At 33.0% G+C, this 15,519-nt stretch overlaps 1 protein-coding gene across 3 annotated transcripts in view; it reads right to left on the bottom strand.

Annotated features, from left to right (window-relative positions):
• The window catches only part of LOC145319607 (uncharacterized), a 142,187-nt gene extending 132,498 nt beyond the window's left edge, over positions 1–9,689 (bottom strand). For all 3 annotated transcript variants that reach the window (XR_013879964.1, XM_080161838.1, XM_080161840.1), the window contains exon 1: positions 9,597–9,689. The gene's annotated coding sequence lies outside the window, so the exon portion shown is untranslated. The remainder of the gene's footprint in view (positions 1–9,596) is intronic.
• Between the last annotated feature and the right edge of the window lie 5,830 nt (positions 9,690–15,519).

The raw sequence follows: 15,519 nt of genomic DNA, 5'->3' as shown, positions 1-15,519 counted from the left end.
GGGGCGCAGTTATTAATATTTCAAAATATGAAATTGATTATCCTTTTCCTGTCTGCCATACTTGAATAAAGTACAATTAAATACAGCTAAAAAAGTATTATAGCAGAGACATTACAATGTGTATTAGTTTACTATATACTTTTTAACACCTTGGGGGATTGTTAACATCCTATTATATTAAGTAGTGAGCCTTTTTTTGTCTGTAGCGAAGGATCTCGCTAACCACTGAACCGATATGGCCCTCCTTTACAGTGAAACTTCTTATAGGTCCCGGGATGGTTTTTGGCTTTTATAAATAAAATCTAGGTATGGTGTTAGGCTCATTTTCTGCCCTTCCATATCCTGCGATTATAGAGCCACTAGATAATAGGAGCGTAGTCGCTAGTATGTACACAAAGACGTACAAGAGAGGGGGGGGGTGGGTGGAGGGTTAATATCCCGACTGTAACATTTTTAAAAATATATTAGATTTACCCCTCCCCCGCCCCATTGGCCAAATTTTGAATAACAAAACTCTGCAGTTTATTCATGTTAACCTAACCTAACAATATTTAAGTTTAAATGAACACCAACGCACACAACAATGTGAGATTTATCATTTTCCTTTCAATACATCTTAAAATCATATTCCTCTAGACAGATATCATCTTTGTTGCTACAATCCATATTATGTGATGGGTAAAATAAGGATAACACTGAAACCTATTTTTGACTACTGGAACCAACTGCGAGGATCGTTTAACCTTTACTTAAACTAACCTAACCTAGAATAAACAACAAAAAATAAACCACCCAAAATTCCAAAATGCAAAGATCAACAATTTAATGACCAAACAAGAAATTACTGTTATCAAGCATTAGCACTTTTCATTTTAATAAAACATAATATTCAAAATAAAACTGAAAAACAATCTGATGTTCATGTTTTAGAATTATCTAAAATGCAAGATGCCTAAAAAGAACTTAATTACGATTCAAACTACTGTCACAAAAAATCATACAAGTAATCACCATTTAAAAAAGAAGAATTCTAAAAGCATTGAATATAAAAATAAGGTTAGTAAAGATTATTTACTAAATATTTGTACATAAAATAAAATATATTTGTTTTACATCTATATAAAGTATAAAAAGCTTGCTCATCATTTCCTAACTTAACCTATTTTGGGAAATATAGTTTAATAAATTATCATGTGCAAAAATGGGAAAGATTGCTATTGTAGAGTTTATATTATCTTTAATTGTTAAGACCAAAACAGTACTAAATTTTAAAAAGATGCAATATGGCTTAAATTAATCTTACCTTCATTCGAATGTTACATTTTTTACTGAATGTGCACTTTTAGCATTATGTAAAAATATAAGTAGGTAGAATAAAAATTTAGGACAAAACTGTAATTCTTTAGTAAATAAAACTTTCCATCGTTCAGAAACTGTTACAAACACTAGGATAATAAATTTCTATGTTGTATTCATAGGTGTCCACCCATTTCAACAAAATAATCATATTATTAAAACAGCATAAAACTTCCTATTGCATTTTTAACTTTACTCCCGTTATGTAACACACTTCCTTATTTATTCGCTAAAAGCGTCATTTTTTGTCAATAATCCGTAAAATTGGATGCAAGCTTCCAGTCAAATGCGCTTATTAAGTCAAACTGTACTTAATTTTAATAAGTGCATTGTAAAATTAAACACATAATTAAGAACAGTTTGACCTAATATGCGCATTTGACTGGAAGCTTGCACCCCATTTTGAGGATTGTTAAGAAAAAAGACGCTCTTTGTCCTTTTTTTTGCAAAAACATAAACACACAATGCGAATAAGAAAATATGCAGAAGTGAAGGGACACCTATATTCAGAATGTTATATCTCGGTGAAATTTAGCAGATTGTGAAATCAGTGAACAAAAGATTGATTGATGATAGATCTATATTCTACACCTAGGGTCGCCTAACAAAACAGCGGGAAAACAAGGTGAGTAAATTTAGTATCTTACAATTCGGTGTACTACAGCATTTTTAGTCTAGTTCATCCTTAAAGTAACAGGATGTTTGTTTGTTTTTTATTCTCAACCTCTCCTAAAGAAAGGACCCATTAAAAACTATATTTCTGTCTTAATTTTCAAATATTTTTAGTTCTAAATATAAGGTTTAGCATGTATGGGGCACACCAACGCTAGGAGGAAAAGAGGAGTAAAAGTATAGGAAATACACTTTTGAAAATTTAACAATTAGCCGCTTTGTAATAACAACTATGCCATCATATATTCGTAGACTATCATAATCTTCAAAATATTTTCTAGGTATTTCAGGAAGAAAGAGGACATGAAAATTACATGAGTAGAAGAATGTTTATGGCGTTGCTACAAAAGACCTACCCCTACAAAAGGTCTACTCTACAAAAGACCTAACCCTACATAAGACCTACTCTACAAAATACCTACCCCTACATAAGGTCTACTCTACAAAAGACCTACCCCTACATAAGACCTACTCTACAAAATACCTACCCCTACATAAGGCCTACTCTACAAAAGACCTACCCCTACATAAGACCTACTCTACAAAATACCTACCCCTACATAAGACCTACTCTACAAAAGACCTACGAATATATATTGTTATATAAACATCAAATCCTTATACTAAAGTAACAGGATGTCTGTGTATTTTTGTGTCTGTGTGTTTGTATGTTTGTACATAAGGATCTCGCTAACCGCTGATCCGATCGGGTTCTCCTTAACAGGGTAGCTTCTCATAGGTCCCGGGAAGGTTTATAACTATTTTCTTGGGGGGTGAGACACCCCCAACCCCCTCCAAAAATGAAAAATCACCGCCCAAAAAAAAAGAAAAATTAAAAATTTTTTTAACTAAAATTAAAAATGAGGAGGGGGGCACCCCCCTCCAAAAAAAAAAAAAATATTTGCCCCCCCCCCCAAAATATTTTTTTTAAATTTTTCTTTTAAAATCTAAAATAAGAAATTGAATTATTAAATTAGACTCTCTCCTCCTCAAGTGCCCCTAGAGGCCTCTAGGGGGCGTAGCCGCTAGTTTATTAATAAAGTAATACATAATCAATACATGGCCGCAGCGCTCGGCCCCCTGGCCTGCCTAGCCGCGGGCGCTCGGCCCCCTTACCTATAACCTAACCTAACCTAAATATTGTAAAAAAAAAATATTAAAATTTGAAAAAAATCTACCAACCACTTTTTGTAAATCAACGAAATTCTAAAATATAATTAAGTTAATGTACGATAAACATTCATACATTATTACATATAAGTTAGGTTAGGTTAGGTTATAGGCAAGGGAGCCGAGCTCCCGCGGCTAGGCAGCCAGGGGGCCGAGCTCTGCGGCCATGACCTTCTAGCATTACGATTTTTTATAGAGTAGGTCTTGTGTAGAGTAGGTCTTTTGTAGGCGTTGGTCTTTTGTAGAACCGACGAGTAGGTCTTTTGTAGGGGTAGGTCTCTTGTAGAGTAGGTCTTTTGTAGCAACGCCAAGTTTATAACCACATTATCTTATTCATTAGATAAGAAACTTTAGTATATGGATAAAAATGTTAGGTATATATTTTTATAAAAAAACAAGGATGACAGCATCCATAAAAGCGAAGCTCTGAAATGGTAGGACAAACGAACATTAACACTTGTATAGTGTCAGAACTGAATAATCATAATATAAATGTCGAACGCAACAAAAGGAGCTTGATTATAGAGATGCTTCGCTTACAATAAAGTACTTTGTTGTCCTAAGAATCAGCATTCCAAAAATCAGACCAATCGGATAATTTTATCACATAAAAATTTGATGTTTAAAAAGTTAATACCTAAGCAACATGTTTAAAATGGACGTACGGACTTTCTGGTAACGATTATAGATTGCTTCTCTTTCTAACTCGTACCTAACCCCTATAGGAATCATCATGCAAAGTTTGAAATCGACAGGACAATTCTAACTTGCCTAAATTAACTTAAAGAGCTATCCGTTACGTACGGATTTACGGACGTACGGAACTACCCTAATTATAGAAAAGCTTCGCTTATAAAAAGTCCAATTTTAAAACCTGTGACATTAACCTGGTAGTGGTCACACTCAAACAATGAAGACGTTAAAACTTTCCCTTATTTTGCTAATACAGTCATGAAAGAATATTAGAATTAATAATTATTTTTAGGAGTACCTTGGCCCATAAACAGGCGAACGAAGTTAGTAATTCCAAAAAAGGGGAGGGGGGCGTCGGGCGAAGATATAACTCTTTAAAAAACAAATTTACACCTCAACTTTACCTTTTTTTGATTATTGTGCCTTTTTTCATAATAGTGTGAGCTTTGCAAATGTTATATAAGAGTCAGCACTACAAGCAAAAAAATATGTAAGTTTTTCTGCCCATTTACAATTGTCCAACAGAAAACATAATAATAGTGCTACAAAACTTGCGTTAATATCTTATCCTTAATATAAAGTAGTTACGTTTTTTTGGCTGAAGCTTAAGATTTCATTAACTACTATTCCGATGTAGTTTAAATTTTTAAAAGAAACTTTACATAGGTTAGAGGATTGTTCAAAGCTATTTCATTTTAAGCTATATGTCTTGGCTATTTTTCTGCCACCCTGACACCAACCTTCACTCCTTAGCAACCTATTAAAAGTTTTAAAAACAAATAAAAAACGAAAAAATGCGGACACACATAATATATAATATACTAGTGGCTTCGCCCCTAGCCTCTAGGGGCTTTGCCCCAAGAGGTATAATTACATCTTCTATTACTTACCCAGCAGAACGGATCACAAATTTTCGCACCTACCCAGCAGGAAAACATTTTGCGATTAAATTCGTAAATTTCGTAAATTTCGTAAAATTCGTAAAATTCGTAAAATTCATAAAATTCATAAAATTTGTAAAAAAAAAAAAAAAAAATGGGGGGGGATTTTTTTTTTTGGGGGGGGGGTTGGGGGTGTCCCACCCCCCAAGAAAATAGCTTAAAACCACCGCAGGACCAATAGGTATATACCCTGAAGAGTAGAATCCGATCGGTTCAGTGGTTACTGAGATCTTAAGCTTCAGACGGACAGACAGACGGACGGACAGACATCATTCTACTTTGTATTATAGATACATACATACTTTTTTCAATCATAGATAAACACATACCCCTTCTCTCTTTTTTGGAGTATTTTTTTTAGTTTGTAACCTTAATTTTCCATGAAAAACAACTTGTGACAGATGGTTGAGTTCTCACAGTAAAGAGAAATATTTGCCAACATACCAATACACAAACAAACACACATACACACACACAATTAAACAAAAATACACACACACACACAATAGCAGTTTTGCTGGCCTAAAATTGGGGCAAGTGTTTTGAAAAACTAGTTGTTAAACATATTCAATAACTTTGCCATAAGTAGGTATTAATTTTCAGTGGTGCAGATTTTTTATCACTTCAGTCGTCCGCAAAAGTAATGTTTTGTAGTGTAGATTCCCCTTACACTAGGGCATATAATATATTACATGTAGATCATGTAGTATCATTAGCAGCCAGCCTGTTTTTTTGCCGACTTTTTATTTAAAGTTTGTCCCTTTTTGCATTTTCCTAATTTGCATCAATAATATTCACCTTAACTTTTTATCTATTATTTTTACACTTTTTCTATCTCTCACTTAAAATTTTCTCCCATCTAAAATATCATAACTATTAATGCTGTGCTACAAATAAACATAATTGTTCTTGTTATTTCTTAGGAATACATGTCTCTTAAAATGCTAGTTAGAAATTTTTCTGGCAATATTGCACATTGAAAATTGCTAAAACAAGCAGTATACAATATACATATTTTATGTGTATTCTTTTATGAAAAAAGGAAGGAATATCTGAATAAAGTTTTTTTCTTGCTCGATTTTAATCCCCCTTCCCTAAATAAAATCATCATACCCTCTTATTAAGACTCCACCCCCATCCCCCTGAAAAAAAACTTAGAGTTTTATTAAATTGGCTTTAGAAATGAAATAATTTAAGGCTGATTCACTTATCTAGACAGCTTTATTTTTATTTGCTTTAAAACAGATATACTAAAGGACTTCAAAGATTCTTTTTTATCTTCATTACCATTCATATTTAAAAAGACAATCAAGAACGTTTTTAAAATATCCTGCTAAGAAAAAAGATCTCAGCAACTATTGAACAAATTGATTTTTCCTTTACAGGGAATCCTAATAATAATCTATCATTATCAGTAGCAATTTACTTTAGAGATGAGGTCGTTAAGATATATTCTACAACCATTAAAAGGAAATTCCCATAAACTGGAGGCGAAGCGCACAGTATTAATATTATCCAATAACTTAAATAACTAATCTTATCCTCGATGTTATGAAAAATATCTAATAAAGCCTTCAAGTATCATTGATGAATTTCATAAAAAAATTTGGTGCTTTCTCTCAAAGTGTCAAGTTATCACAAAAAACCCTCCCTCCCTCTTTTATTTTTTAATTATATAACTTAAAAATAAAGGTTTGTTTGTTTTTATGCCTAACCCCTGCGGGAGTTCTAACCTAGCGGGGCGTCTACCTAAAAGTCTACACTCTACCCAATATAACATATCCTAACCTGACCTAAACTAAAAACAATTACACAAATAAACACCCCTCCTATATTCTATATAATTCAAAAAAAAGGGGGGGGGGTGGGCGGTTTTCTTTGCTCGACTAAGCACTTTAAGGAAAACCGCCAGAAAATTAAGTGTTGCAGGTTTTTGTGTGAGTAAGGCGGATTATCTGACAAAGTTTCGGGTATCAAAGACCATTTAAGCCAGGGACAAAGACATGAAAATAGAAGAACAGAACCAGAACAGTAGAATCATCTCTAAAAAGAAAATATTTACAAGTTCCTGGACCTTGCATATCCTGGGATCCTAGGGGATGAAACAATAAACGATAAATCGATGTTACCAAAATTATCATTTTGAAGTAAGCTGTTATGTTTTCGAGGTTTTTCGACCTAATGTTTATTAGAACAAATAGCCCTATTGGAATGCTAGTACTTTTTGTCGATCATACCTTATAAAACTTTCACGAATAGAGAGTGAATAACATATCAAATTTATTGTACATTCCTACAGTATGTACATACAGAAAAAGATATGCTATGAAATCGAAGGTTTTAATTAAAAGTGTTTCCAAGACATTGATATAGGATCTAATCAAAGTTTACTTTAGTTAAAAACAAAGTATTGAACCTTTTAATTTTCTATAACTCAATTTACCAAGAAGATAATATAATGGGCCTTACTTTTAAAAAAAAACCTAAACTAAATGACATACCAAAAAGCTCGCAGAATCTTATTCAATATTTTACTTCATTCAGAAAGAAATGGAGTAACAATCCTATAATATAAAGTAGTAAGTATTTTTGTATGAAGCGAAGGATCTCGCTAACCACTGAACAGTGAACATATATAGTTTTTCTTTACAGTGTAGCTTGTTATAGGTTCAGAGATGGTTTTAAGCTATTTTATTTTTATAAACAAGTCTGGATATGGTTTTAGGCTATTGTCTATGCCCTTCCATATCCCTTCAAATATAGAGCCTCTAGATGCTAATAGCGGCGCTGCCGATCGTGTATTATAAGGTGACTAAAACCAAGCTTTGATATAATTCTATTTGACAAGGCTTTAGAAATAACAAATAGCCTAAAAATGGTTTAGACTTGGTACTTGTCAGAAAAATCACACCAGTATACAAACACACGCACAAAAACACACACACACACAATCCCACACAGAAACTCAGATTGACACCACTTGAGATTAGAGGGAGAAAAAGGGATGGAAAATATATAGAAAATTTGATAGAAAATGTTCTAATAAGAGCAACAAAATATGATCATAGAATTACTGTCTGTCTGTGTACACCATAACATCTCAATAACCGCTGGACCAATATGTTTCTCTTTACAGCAAATATGTTATCAATGTCGTCTTAAGTTTTTCCGTCAGACCAAACTTATACATTGATAATATTTACATAAATGTCATAACTTTAGACACTCCATGAACAACTGTTTTGCTTAAACCAAATCTGTGTGAGAGAAAGGAAAACAAATTGTAACTGAAAAATAACAAATCTTTGTTGAGAGAGAAAACAGAAGCTTTAATCAAGAAAGTTTTTATTGTTTTTGCCGAGCATGGGTTGTGTTCCCTTTTTATCAGGGAAAGGGCACAGGTAAAAATATAAACAACTTTGTTTTTTTTTAAATAAAAAAATCTTGTTATTGTCAATGTAAATCATTCAACTGTATTCGATTCACTAGGGATGTGTGTCAGAGGGGAAGGGGGAAGGGAATTTAGGCCTTCCACTTATAATTTTAAGGGGGAATGTACACATCCACCTATCACATACAAATTGTTTCAACTTAAAAGATCTATTTAGCAAAGGGAGGAAGGCTATTCTTTTACTATTAGAGTGATTAGGGAAGACCACTTTTATGTTTTTCGTTACGTAAGCACAGTCACCTAAAGATGTACATTTCTCAGAAAAACTACGGCTCAAGTTTCATTAACTTTATCCCTGAAATTGTCTCTTTCAATTTAGCATCATGTATGTAGTTGGGTGGTAAATTAAAAAGTTATAAAACTGACAGATGAGTAATATTTCACTTTATTACAAATTTCTTTGTTAACTTTATTTATCATTACGAAATTTTTTTGTCCGTTCCTCTAAGTGTCTGGTCAGGGGGACTGAAACCCAATCACCCTTTTTAAAAGAGAAGCTTTTCTATAATTAGGGTCGGCCTGTACGTCCGTCCGAGACGGATAGCTTTTTCCGTTAATTTAGGCATTTTATTATTGTCCTATCGATTTCAAACTTTTAATGGTGGTTCCTGTAGTAGTTAGGTACGATTTTAAAAGCGTAGCAACTGTATAATCATTACCAGAATGTCCGTACGTCCATTTTAAACATCCTGATTTTTATACTTTTTTAACGACTTTTTATGTGAGCTAATTATCCGATTGATCTCATTTTTGGTAAATTGATTCCTGAGACAACAAAGTACAATGTTATAAGCGAAGCAACTCTATAATCAAGTCCTAAAAATGTAAATATGTCCATAAACAATATTCTGTATCAAGCAGTTTTTCAACAACTTTATTTACAATTTTGCTTCGACTCTTATACATTTATATTCTGATTATTCAGTTCTGACACTATACAAGTGTTAATGTCCATTTGTCCTACCATTCCAGTGCTTCGCTTTTATGGGTGTTGTGATCCTTGTTTAGAAATAAATTGAAAATAAGATGGGATGGGTAGTTTTTCTTGTATTTCACTTTAAGTCAGGTTTGGTTATATTATAATGGTTACAAGGAATCCCCTCAGAGTTACTACACCTATACCCTTTCCCTTTTTTTCACAATTTATCTAAAAAATAAGGAGGAGGTTTTTGTGTTGACTTTGAGGGAGAGCACAGACCAAAACACCTATTAATCATTATTTTATGCATGGAAAACAAACAAATTGCAATGACAGATGACTTATTCAGATTTTAAATAACAAAAATATTATTTAGAATTTAGATAGTACTTACCCCACTATTGTAAATTTATTTAACTTAATCACAATGCAAAACTGTCATTTTTTAGTTATAACAATATTTATTTATTAACATTTCAAATCATCTGAAATTATATTGATAATTTATATTATATTTGAAATTCGATATAATTGCATCAATATATGTAACTGTGTAGTATGGCTTTATATATTATTTTATTTGTTATAAAATTGTACATTATTATTATGAAAAATTATGTAATAAGCAGGAAAATTGTCAATCTTATTTTTTTGTCAGCTATAGCAACAAAATGATTTTATAACTAATTTTTTAAAAAAGTATTTTCCCATGTTAGGGCTCATACATTTATTCATGATGATGTTTTACATCCCTTTTTTATAAAGGGGGTGGGGGCGGGGTAGTAAGCATTACTGCTTATTTTTATTATTGTTTCGCTGCCTAAATTCATGTTCTTGTTATAGATAAACATGTATTGCAAAAAATATAAACGAGATCTAGACTGAAACACACAACTTAAGAATATTAAATTACATCATGTTGTCTAACTAACTGGTGTATATACTATTACTTTCGCAAAATGTATCACACGTATAAACAAGTATAAGGGGGGGAGGGTGAAGTTCTAACACTTTTGCGTACACAGTGATTATAGGCTTTTTCTTTGGAGTGAGAGGATAGGTTATTTCACAAAATAAGTTTCCTTTTGAGATGAAGTTTCCCTATATTTAAAAAAAATTTTAATTTGGCCTCCAGAATCAGGTGCTGAAGGTCTCCATGTTGTCTTTGGACAGAAAAAAATGAAAAAAAAATTCTTTAAGAATTAAGAGTTAGAGGTAGACTTAAAAAACAAAATATACATCTTTTTGAATGTTTAGATATAGTTATTGTCACAAGTTCCCTGTGGGTGGATCTATTAATCTTGTATATAATGGGGTATAATATACTGCTTAGATAGTTATTGTCATAAGTTCCCTGTTGGTGGGTCTATTGATCTTGCATATGATAAGGTATGACTTAATGTTCAGGTCAGGTTAATGTCATAATTTCCCTGTGGGTTGGTTTATTAATCTTGTATATGATGGGGAATAAAATACTGTTTAGATTCAGTTAGGTCACAAGTTCCTGTGGGACGTGGGTGGGTCTATGTATCTTGTATATGATGGGGTATAATAAACTGTTCAGGTCCTGCTATTGTCACAAGCTCCTTGTGGGTGGGTCTATTAATCTTGTATATGCTGGGATAAAATACTGTTAAAGTCCTGCTATTGTCATAATTTCCCTGTGGGATGGTCTATTAATCTTGTATATGATGGGGTATAATATACTGTTCAGATCCAGTTATTGTAACAAGCTCCTTGTGGGTGGGTCTATTAATCTTGTACATGATACGGTATAATATACTGTTTAGGTCCAGTTATTGTCACAAGTTCCCTGAGGGTTGGTCCAGTTATTGTCACAAGCTCCTTGCGGGTGGGTCTATTAATCTTGTATATGATGCGGTATAATATACTGTTCAGGTCCAGTTATTGTCACAAGTTCCCTGAGGGTTGGTCTATTAATCTTGTATATGATGTGGTATAATATACTGTTCAGGTCCAGTTATTGTCACAAGCTCCTCCTGGGTTAATAGAATGTTGGTTTTATTTATTCAAAACTATATTAGTCTGTAAACAGTTAGGAAATAAGAAATTTTTATGTTTTCTTGCCTTTAAAAGGTAGAACATATGCGAATGATAAAAGAATAGCATGATTATCCCTATAATAAAAAAACTGGATCTCTGTCTGTCTGAGTGTCTGTACCGAATTATAAAACTAACCGCTGAACCGAAACAGTTCCTCTTTACAATATAGCTTCTCATGGGTAGGTTTATAACTATTCTGGGGAAGGGTACCACCACCCTCACTAGAGAAATCGCAAAAAAATACAAAAAAAAACATATATAGCGACAGTTTCTACATTTCTGGTAAACAGCTGATAGTTCTATGAAGTGTATTTAAAGAGTTAAGGTACTTAGAGTAGTGAACTTTTATATGTCTTAGTAGAATATATTAGGCATTGGATAGATATGATTATATGTTAAAGAATTTTTTACATTGACCAGACCAAACTTTTTTTATTTGACAATATCGAAAAAAGTTAAAGAGATTTGCCACATAAATTACATGAGAATGGTCTATTTTTTTCCAAATATGTATAGCCAAAACACCAATTTTAGATTTTCCACATATTTCACAACAGTTATAAAAAAATTGAACAGGGGTTCCCCTTGGGACAAGTTACTTAAAAAACATAAAAAATAATGTCCGGCTCACTATAGGACAGGTTTTCTATAGATTCTTTTTAAAAAAATAAAGAAAACCGTCCGGTTTACTTACAATATACACATTATCTCACGCGGAAATACCAACTAACCATACAACATATATATTAAGGTGGCAAGAAAATACAAACATTTTTTCTACATGGTATTTTCCCGTTCTATGTATTTTTTTAAGATATTCTCAAAATATACTTTTTTTCTAAATCTTTTAATTCAGCTCTCCAAAAAAAAATTTGAAATTGATGAAAAATAATATATTTTCTAAAAGGTTGCGTGATTTTTAAAAAAAATCTTTTTTTAATATTTCACTTTTTTAACCTTAAATTCGCTTTTTTGATATTATTTTTATATTCAAATATAAAAATAATTAAAGCAAGAAATATATATCCCTTAATTACAGCGCAAATGCCCCAATTTTCTTATTTAGTATTGCACAAGTGCTGAAGAAAATGCAAATATAATTTCTAGAAGGTTGCGTGATTTTAAAAATAACTCACAAGATCAGAAACTTAAATCTTTGCTTCCACATTGACGGGAAACAGGTCACTCACTTGGATGAAGATGCCAGCATAACAGTAACCAGAGAGAGAATTGCCATCTCTATAACTTCACCTGATCTGGCTGAGACTGATGATATTTTGCTTGGCATTGTTGTTTGTGATAGTTCCAAGGGTGAAGATCAAGCAGCCGCTGTTCAAAAATTATTATTGTTTTATGATATCACGTCCAACCAAATTTTTGCAATCTGTGATGATACTACTGCTTCAAACACTGGGAGGTTTGTAGGAGCCAATGTTATTGTGTCCGAGTTTCTCCAGAAACCTGTAGCTTGGTTTATGTGTCGTAGACACATACTTGAAGTACACATATCCCACTTCATGGAAGCCCTTACTGGAGTCAAGACTAAGGCACCACGGAGGGAAATTTATGTTAGGCTGAAAAATGCATGGCCTGTATTGAAACCAAAGCTTGAAGCTAACATAAAAGAACACGGTAACAAAGATCTTGTCAAATTCAACTGGAAATCATTGACTGTTGGATCAGATATCTATAGGATGGCAGAGGAAGCTCATACCTTTGGCACAAGAGCCTTAAAAACTTGTCTGTTTGAAAGAGGAGATTATAGAAAAATGGTAGAGCTTGTTGTATTCTACCTTACTCCAGAAGAAGTACATTGGAATTTCTCATTTCACCAGCCAGGTGCCTGCCATGAAGCAAGGTATAATCTTTTAATTAAACTAAACAAACAATTTACAGGATTAACTTTACAGTTTTTAATCTCACTTTTGGTTTATTGCTCAAATAAATAATATCTTTCTAACCATAGGCGTCCAAGGGGGGGGGGGGGGTAATGGGCCAATTGGCACCCCCAAAATTTTTTGAACAATACCCCTCCCAAAAAAAAATTACCCCTACCTTGGGGGTGCCGTAGGCACCCCCAACGATTTTGGGGGGGTATTTACCCCTCCAAACCATTTTGGGGGGGGGTAATTACCCCCCCCAAAATAAATGTTCTTTAAAAAAATTTTTTTTGGGGGGTATTTACCCCCCCAAATTGAATGTTCTTAAAAAAAAATTTTACTGAAATTTTTTTTTTTTGGGGGGGATCTATGATGTAATTGTAAAGCACTGAAGATTCCATAAAATAGATACCTAACTAAATTAAATATTTCATTAAATAATGAAAAAGAATTTCTATAGGCGATTTCTTTTGGGAGGATGTCAGGGTGTCTCAAAACTAGTTATAAAACTTACCAGGACCTATAAGACGCTTCACTTTAAAGTATAATCATATTGGTTCATTGGTTAGTGAGTTAATTATTGTATTTTTATGTTCTAAAGAATGAGATACTACTATATATTTGAATAGTAGTGGCGCCCTTAGCATCTAAGAACTCGTGATTTCTAAAAGGGTAAAAAGGGAGGAGAAAAATAGCCTAAAACCACTCAAAGGATTGACCTATAATAGTGTGGAACCATCATGGGATCTATGTGAAGCTTTCCTAAAAAGGAGAACTCAGTATTAAAAGTAATGAAATCTGAAGCTATAGTCAAATAAACCTTACTTACTACTTTATGCTATAGGATAGTACTTATTAACTTAATAGATTAGGTAGGTGCTTTTTTTACATAATTAAATTACCCCCCCCAAAAATTTTACCCCCGGGGTAAATTAGTTTGGGGGGGGGTAATTACCCCCCCCCAACAGACTTTAGGGTGGGTAATTACCCCCCCCAATCAAATTTTTTCCCCAGGGTAAAAATTTTGGGGGGGGTAAAAAAAAATTTCGGCGCGCTTCGCACGCCATTTTACCCCCCCCAAACACGAATTACCCCCCCCCCCTAAAATTGTTTACCCCCCCCCAAAAAAAAAAGCTTGGACGCCCCTGTTTCTAACTTTAAAATTGCTATCGATTTAATATAAATTTAATTTTTTAGATTCATGGCAGATGCGCTGTATATAATGATGTTGAGGATAACTGGTGATGTTTCAAAATTGATGAGCAGTGAGGAGAGTAAGATGATTGAAACAGCTGCTCTGTTTATCTCCATATTCTACTCAGTGTGGTTTCTTAAATCTTACATTGTAAGTCAAGCACCAAGTAACGATCTTATGTGTTTTCAGCAGGTCATGACAATCAAGAAACATTATCCTGTTCTAGGAGGTGAGCTATTGATCAGTTTGCAGCGTCATACTTGGTATCTTACACAGGAGTGTAGTGTATTAGCTCTAGCAGATGCTGATCTTGACAAAGATATTAGGCAAGAAATGCTTGCAAAACTCTTGAATAATCCAGCGCCAGCTTATGATCTTCAGAAACCAGTTTTACCAACTATTTCATCCAGCACAAAACTTCCAGATCTAATTGGCCCTAAGAGCTGGTTCCTGCTGGAGGTTGCTGGAGTAACAAGGGCAGATATTTTGGCATGGGGTACAAATGGAGTGGTTGATGCATCTTTTGTTACGTGGGTCAAGCAGCTGACAGCTGTAAATGATGCAGCTGAACGTAATATCAGACTTGTGCAGGATTTCTGTAACAGCTATAAATCAGAGGCTCAGAGACAAAACAACTTCCACGTTGTTAAAAACAATAGAAAGAAGCTCAAAAAAGACTTCAACCTCTCTGATATAGAAGCCCTGGCCAAAGATTGGGAATATAAATTAGTTTAAACAGCAAATATAAATTAATTTATGTATATAATGTGATCAAATCGTTATTTTTTTACTCAATAATACTAAAAAAATCACGCAACCTTTATATTTTTTTTGCATTTTTTGAAAAAAATTATGGAGAGCTGAAATAATAAAAATAAAAAATATTTTTTATCAAAAAACCTCTTTTTATATGTATTAGCACGGGAAAATGCCATGTAGAAAATAATTTTATACAAAACATGTATTTTCTTGCCACCTTAATATATATACATAAAAAGACCATTCTCATGTAATTTATGTTGCAAATCACTAACTCTTTTAGATATTGTCAAATAAAAAAAGTTTGGTCAGGTCAATTTTAAAATTCTTTATCACAATCATATCTATCAAATGCCTAATATATTCTACTAAGACATATAAAAAGATCACTACTCTAAGTACCATACTGAATATTTTAT

Source organism: Acartia tonsa, chromosome 5 (genome assembly GCF_053477335.1).
Source record: "Acartia tonsa isolate MP-2025a chromosome 5, ASM5347733v1, whole genome shotgun sequence".
In the NCBI taxonomy this organism is placed as follows: Eukaryota; Metazoa; Arthropoda; class Copepoda; order Calanoida; family Acartiidae; genus Acartia; species Acartia tonsa.
Note: the sequence above shows the minus strand (reverse complement) of the source record. Positions and strands in the feature narration are given on the sequence as shown.